Here is a 6866-nt window from a genome sequence, read left to right on the forward strand (position 1 = left end):
AGGAGGACCCTTCCGCGTCCCTTGCCGCGGATCCCACTCCTCCCTCGGTGAGTTTCTCTAGCCACAGTTTCTCTGCAAAGTTTTCCCCTCATGGTCCCTTGCCTTTTTTTTTTTTTCTGGGAAGAAAGCCAAAACTTCGTTCAGTGACATTCGGAAGTCTGCTGCGTCATACTGTGTGGTCGGTGTTCAGCCTTCCAGTTAGTTGAGGAGGCCGCAGAAGGGAGATGACTGCTGGCAGGTGGCTCCTTAGATCAGAGTTTTGGGTAGTTTTGGGTAGTTTTGGGTACTCATCAGGTTCTAACTGTTTTGCCCCGATCACCTGTGCTTTGTAGAATCTGTGTTCCTGTTAGTATTAGATCTTCTGAACTGATGTATTCTTTTATTAGGAAATGGAATTTTTTATTATTAGCAGGCTCAGGAGTTTTCCCAACAGCATATGTACTTGAATAGGTTGAGTGTGTCGTGAGCAAAACACTGACAGCTTCCTGTGGAACTTCTGTGCACGTGATTCTCAGCCTTTTTTGTTCTCCATGATACATAGTGGAAGTCAGCAGGAAATGTCTTTGTGTTCATGCAGACTTTGACGTATGTCCCCAGCTGCGGATTGCGTCAGGCCACAACTGCTCCTTGATTATTTCTGTCTACCTTTATGAAGATGAAGGATCCTCCTGAAAGTTGTGAGTGTTTGACAGGCCTGTGAGTGGCATCTGAGAAGGAGAAAACACAGGATGAAATGGCAGCGGTGTGTGTTGTTGATTTCTTGTTTTTTAAGGTAGAGCTATGTCAAAGGGAGCTGGATGAGCCTTGGGTGTATATTATGTAGCATGGCAAGAGAATTGCTTGAGTGGGAAGGAAGACATTCAAGGTGCAGGCAGAGATATGAGGAAGGATAATATTCCCCCTGTGCAGGTATTCACTGACTTTGTCTGTATTGAAGGACTGCTCAGCTTTTCCTTTTATAAAGCCCTTTCACAGAACTTAAGAGAGCAGACAAATGCATCTTCCACAGTACAGAGATTAAAAATAGCTGTGCGAAGCCGGTGGTTTGAAGAAAAATTATCTGGGGAACAGTCTCTTCAGTGTCACACGTTTTTAAGATATATGTATGAAAGGACACCCTGGATGTGAAGGGTTGGAGATTTACATCCTGTGAGCTGTGCCTGAATGTTTATTGAAAGACTCAAGGGAATGTTTTCCTCCATTCCCTGTCCAGTTCCAAACTCTAGTATCAAGCAATGGGTGATTTTCCAAAATAACTGGCTAGGAGATATGTATTCCAGGTGCATGGAGAGTTCTGGGAGGTTCTCACTAAGTATTTGCATGTCATCATGATCGTGTAACTTCAGAGCTTATTTTTGTATTACCAAAGATGCCATATGGAAGCTTTGGGAAGAGCAAGCTGTGTATTCGGTGCATAGTAAATAGTAAATTGAATTAATCTATTTACTATTTACTATTCGGTGCATAGTAAATAGTAAACTGAATTAATCACCTATTTTTATTTGTATAATCTAGAAGAGTGTGCTGAACTCTGCAGGTGTTAACTTCCTGCCTTGCTCTTCTGAAGATCTGAAGATGGGTCATTCATGTTTACAGGTGGAAAGAGACAGACTTTCATAGGCATGTTTCTTTAAAATGTCTCTGTAAAATATGCTTTTTCTTGTCACGTGGATAGGGTGAGAAGTCAAATGTTATGCATGGTAAAGAGATGTTGTGTGAGCAACTTTTCTTTTGGTGGAGTCTCTCAATTCTGAAGATCTGTGATGACCATGTGAAGGGTTTGAGGAGAATTTTGGAGGTTTGGTGTGTGAGGAGGTACTGGTGGAGACATGGCATGTGTTGTGTTGATCCCAGAGTTATTACTGGACTTATGAAAATGAGTCAGGAGGAGTCTTAAGGTGTTACATTTCATGGTTTGGACTCAAATAGCCTAGTTTGGGGTTCCAGATTCTTTTGCATTAAGAGTGGTAATCACGCATCTTGTGAGGAGTCCATGTGCTGAAGAATGAAGATGAGGCCTTTGAGCTGATACTCTGACGACTGGGTCTTTGACAGGGCCAGTAATAACTTATGGTCTATATAATATTTTACTTTTGTTTGAATTGTCAGGGGGAACAGAATAATCTTTATGGTGATGCTTGGGATCTGAGAAGCTGTGCACGTAACTTTCCTTTTAGTAATGTCTGTATACAAAATTTGCTTTCCTGTTGGTTGTTTGAACAGAGAGAAAGTTTGTCTATTCAGAGACAGGCCAGTGCTGGAGATCCCTGTGGAACTCCCTGTTTAAAATGGCTAAGTGAATTGTGTACACTTCTATTTGTCCTAGTAATTAGATGACACCCAGAGCTGTTGTTCCAAGCTTTTTCCTTGTCTTACTATCCAAGGAAATGACTGTGTGTGAGGTCCATGTAGGTATCTCCTGTGTACTAGTTACAGTCTAGTTTCCTTTGTTTTGTACATATTAAAGTTGACACAATCTGAAATGTGAAGTGATGGTTGATACTCATCTGGCGATTGCCCATTCCTGCCTTGGTTGATTAAGTTTTTTTGATGATTTGTTTGGTTTGGGTTAGGTTTTTTTTTTTTTTTTTGCTTATTTTCTTGTCAAGGAATAAAGTTGTTCTTCATTGTGCCAGGCAATCCTTCTGACTCTAAAACATACCTTATAATTACCCAGCAGGGAGAGTATTTCTTATCCATACCTTGAAACTGTACACAAAATCCTAGAAACATAGAAACACAGAATCTTTGAATGGTTAAGGTTGGATAGGACCTTAAAAATAATCTCATTTCAGCTCCTCTGTCATGGGCAGGGACACCTCCCACGAGACCAGGTTGTTCAGAGCCCCATCGTGCCTCACTATGAACATTTCAATAAAGAAATACAGCTTCATAAATGTATGTTTCCTTAAGATGCTCTTTTTTCTGTGGCTGACATACAGCCAGAATTTTGGTATATGTTGATGGTGAACCTAAAGGCTGTGAATGCAGAGTGAGGAGGGTGAGAGTTCAGTTTTGTGCCAGGAAAATCAGTGGATCAATGTGGGTTTGGCTGAGAAATGGTTTCATTTTGTGCTTCGTGTTGGTGCCATTTCTGTTCTGATCCTGGTTTCTCTATAATGAAGCACAATGACAGTACTTGGGCAATAAAGTTTTCCACAATAACTATTCACATAAGAACCATGATTCAGGTGTAGAGCAGCTAATTAATCCTGTATGAAACCTCCATTATCCATCCATATCTGTATGTAACATTGTGCTGTAAAATTTCTTCGGAGTGCTGTAAAATTTCTTCGGAGTGCTGTAAAATTTCTTCGGAGTTGTGACTTTCAGGCCTTTGTTTCCAGGAACGTTGCAGTTCATTTTCACAATTCTAGTCAGTACTTTTAAATTTGATACCCTGACTGCAGTTTTTGTGGTTTTACCAGGGCCTGTGGTGGCAGGACAGTGGACAAGACCTTTTAACTGAGACATGGAGGTTTTGATTAGGAGAAAGGTTTAAAGTGTGAGTTGTGAGAAAAGGTAACATTTCCAAGAGATGTTATGGATATGCCTCCAACATTCAAGTCGAGCAGAAAGTATTGCTGCTCATGGCAGGGGTGTGGATCCAATGACATTTAGAGAATCCTTCCAAATAAAAATATTAGTTGGATCTATGATGAACTCAACGCTGCTTTGCATTTTCCCGTTGTCAAGCCCTCAGATATGGAGATGCAGATTAATCAACTTCCATGAATGAGAAAAAAGAGAATACATTTTAATCTGCTATCTTAAGATAGACATTGCTTATACTGCTTTAGGCTGATATATCTCAAATTAAGTCATGCCAAGTAATGAAAGGAGAATTCAAGATATGTGACATAGTGTGAAAAATCTGTTGAATTTCCCCTATAGTATTGGTCATTGCTGCCACAAGTGCGCCGTGCTTTTATTAAGAACAGCTGAATTCCATTATTTACTTCCCTGCCGAGAACGTTTTCTTCCGATTATTGAATATGATTCAAAACGATGCACTAAGAGAACAAGAAAGCGGGTACGATATACAAAGGCCTTTGGAGAAGCATTAATCAAGAGCTTCTGCGCTTGCTGATTGCTGTCTAAGAGAGACCCCCTAGCCGGTGCAGCCGCAGAGCCCCGCCCAAAGCCGAGCCCCCTTGAGCGCGGCCATCCGGCGGCTGCAGTGGCGTCGCGGCGCCTCCGGGTGCCGCTGTTGGCCGCCGCCGAGCGGCGCTGGAGCCGCCGCCGCCCAAAGCCGCCGCAGCCGCGTCCTGCCCCCGCAGGCTGCTCGCTCGCCCGGCGCCGGCCACAGCGGCAGCGGCACCGACAGCAGCAGCAGCGGCGTCCGAGGCGGCCAGAGCGGCGTGGCTGTGCTGCGGCGGCCCCTGCGCTGTCTGGCGAGAGCGGCTGGAAGGGAGGCAGGGCAGCGGCAGGAGGCAGGAGCTTGGCGAGCTCTGCGCCAAGAGAATGGCGGTGAGGCGGCGGCAGAGGCGCGGGCCGGGCGGCGGGCGAGCGCTGCTGTGCGCGGTGCTGCTGTGCGTGTGCTGCGGGGCGGCGGCGGAGCGGGTCCGCTACTCCATCGCCGAGGAGCTGGGCAGAGGCTCGCTCGTGGGGCCGCTGGCGCGGGACCTGGGGCTCAGCGCCGACGAGCTGCCGGCGCGCAAGCTGCGGCTGAGCGAGGAGAAGCAATACTTCACAGTGAATGAGGAAAACGGGAATCTGTACGTGAATGAGAGGCTGGACCGGGAGGAGATGTGCGGCCGCTCGGCGACCTGCATTGTTAGCTTCGAGGCGCTGGTGCACAACCCGCTGAACATCTTCCACGTCGAGGTGTCGCTCGAGGACGTGAATGACAACTCCCCGGCCTTCAGCAAGGCTGCTCTGGACCTGGAGATCGGTGAATGGACTCTTCCAGGTGCTCGTTTTCCCCTGGAGATGGCCAGAGACGCAGACGTGGGCAGCAACTCTCTGCTGACTTACGAACTCACCAGCAACCCGTCCTTCAATTTGGCCGTGATGGAGAACCCCGATGGAAGCAAGCAGCCGGAATTAGTTCTCGAGAGAGCGTTGGACCGGGAGAAGCAGAGCTCCTTTGAGTTGGTGCTGATGGCCGTAGATGGTGGGGACCCCGCGAGGTCCGGGACTGTCCAGATTCGGGTCAACGTGACAGACGCCAATGACAACCCTCCTGTTTTCAGCAAAAAGGTCTACGAAGCACGAGTGGCAGAGAATGTTCCTGTGGGGTCGCTGCTGCTACGGCTGCGGGCGACGGATGCAGATGCGGGCTCCAATGGGCGGGTCTCCTACTCCTTCGGCAACGTCCCGGACGACGTTAATTTGTTGTTTGCTGTTGACAGCGAGACAGGCGAGGTCAGAACGGCGGGTCCCCTCGATTTCGAGGAGAATAGTAAATACATCCTCGGCCTGGAAGCGACAGACGGCGGCGGGTTGACGGCTCATTGCAAGGCTCAAATAGATATCACCGATGAGAACGACAACGAGCCCGAGATCACGATTCTGTCCCTCTCGAGCCCAGTGCCCGAGGACTCTCCTACCGGCACCGTAGTGGCCTTGCTGAAAGTGCGGGACAGAGACTCCGGCGAGAACGGCCAGGTGTCGTGCGAGCTGTCGGGCGAGGCGCCGCTGTCGATCGTGGCGTCGTCGGGCGGCTCGTACAAGGTGGTGACGGCGAGCGCGCTGGACCGCGAGCAGGCGTCCGAGCACCGCGTGACGGTGGTGGCGCGGGACCGGGGCAGGCCGGCGCTGTCGAGCCGCACGGAGCTGGTGCTGGAGGTGTCGGACGTGAACGACAACGCGCCGGTGTTCGAGGAGGAGGCGTACAGCGCCTACGTGTCGGAGAACAACGCGGCGGGCGCGCTGGTGCTGCGCGTGCAGGCGCGGGACGCGGACGCGGGCGCCAACGGGCGCGTGAGCTACTGGCTGGCGGGCGGCAGCGCGGGCGCGGCGGGCGCGGCGCCGCTCGTGTCGGTGGAGGCGCGGAGCGGCGCGCTGTACGCGCAGCGCTCGTTCGACTACGAGCAGTGCCGCGAGTTCTTGGTGGCCGTGCGGGCGCAGGACGGCGGCGCGCCGGCGCGCAGCTCCACGGCCACGGTGCGCGTCTTCGTGCTCGACCGCAACGACAACGCGCCGCGGGTGCTCTGGCCGGCGGCGCCGGGCCCGGGAGAGGCCCCTGGAGCGGCCCCGACGCCTTTCGAGGTGGTTCCGCGTTCAGCCGAGGCCGGGTACCTGGTGGCGAAGGTGGTGGCGGTGGACGCGGACGCGGGTCGCAACGCGTGGCTGTCGTACGAGCTGGTGCAGGCGTCGGAGCCGGCGCTGTTCCGCGTGGGGCTGCACAGCGGCGAGGTGCGCACGGCGCGCGCCGTGTCCGAGAGGGACGCGGCCAAGCAGCGCGTGGTGGCCGTGGTGAAGGACCACGGGCAGCCGGCGCTGTCGGCCACGGCCACGCTGCACGTGGTGCTGGCCGAGAGCTTGCAGGAGGCGCTGCCGGAGCTGAGCGAGCGGGCGGCGGGCGCCGAGGCGCCGGCGGCCGAGCTGCAGTTCTACCTGGTGCTGGCGCTGGCGCTGCTGTCGGCGCTCTTCCTGCTCAGCGTGGCGCTGGCCGTGCTGGCGCGGCTGCGCCGAGCCGGGCCGCCCGCCGTGCTGCGCTGCCTGGGCGCGCAGCGCTTCTCGGTGGCCGGCGCCGCCTTTCCGGCCGACTTCTGCGAGGGCACCTTGCCCTACTCCTACAACCTGTGCGTGGCGGCGCCGGCGCGCGCCGTGCCCGAGGCCGCTTGGCCGCCGCCGCCGCCGGTGCCCATCCTGTCGGCGGAGGAGCTCCTGGGCGGGGATTGCTGCGAGAAGCCGAACCC

The 6866-nt window shown here is 52.5% G+C and overlaps 1 pseudogene; it reads left to right on the forward strand.

Moving 5' to 3' along the window:
* The first annotated feature begins 3845 nt into the window (after positions 1–3845).
* LOC146420548 (protocadherin gamma-B1 pseudogene) lies at positions 3846–6850 on the forward strand (annotated as a pseudogene).
* Positions 6851–6866: the final 16 nt, after the last annotated feature.

This window comes from Lichenostomus cassidix, unplaced genomic scaffold (assembly GCF_008360975.1).
Source record: "Lichenostomus cassidix isolate B80296 unplaced genomic scaffold, HeHo_3.0 HiC_scaffold_163, whole genome shotgun sequence".
NCBI lineage: Eukaryota > Metazoa > Chordata > Aves > Passeriformes > Meliphagidae > Lichenostomus > Lichenostomus cassidix.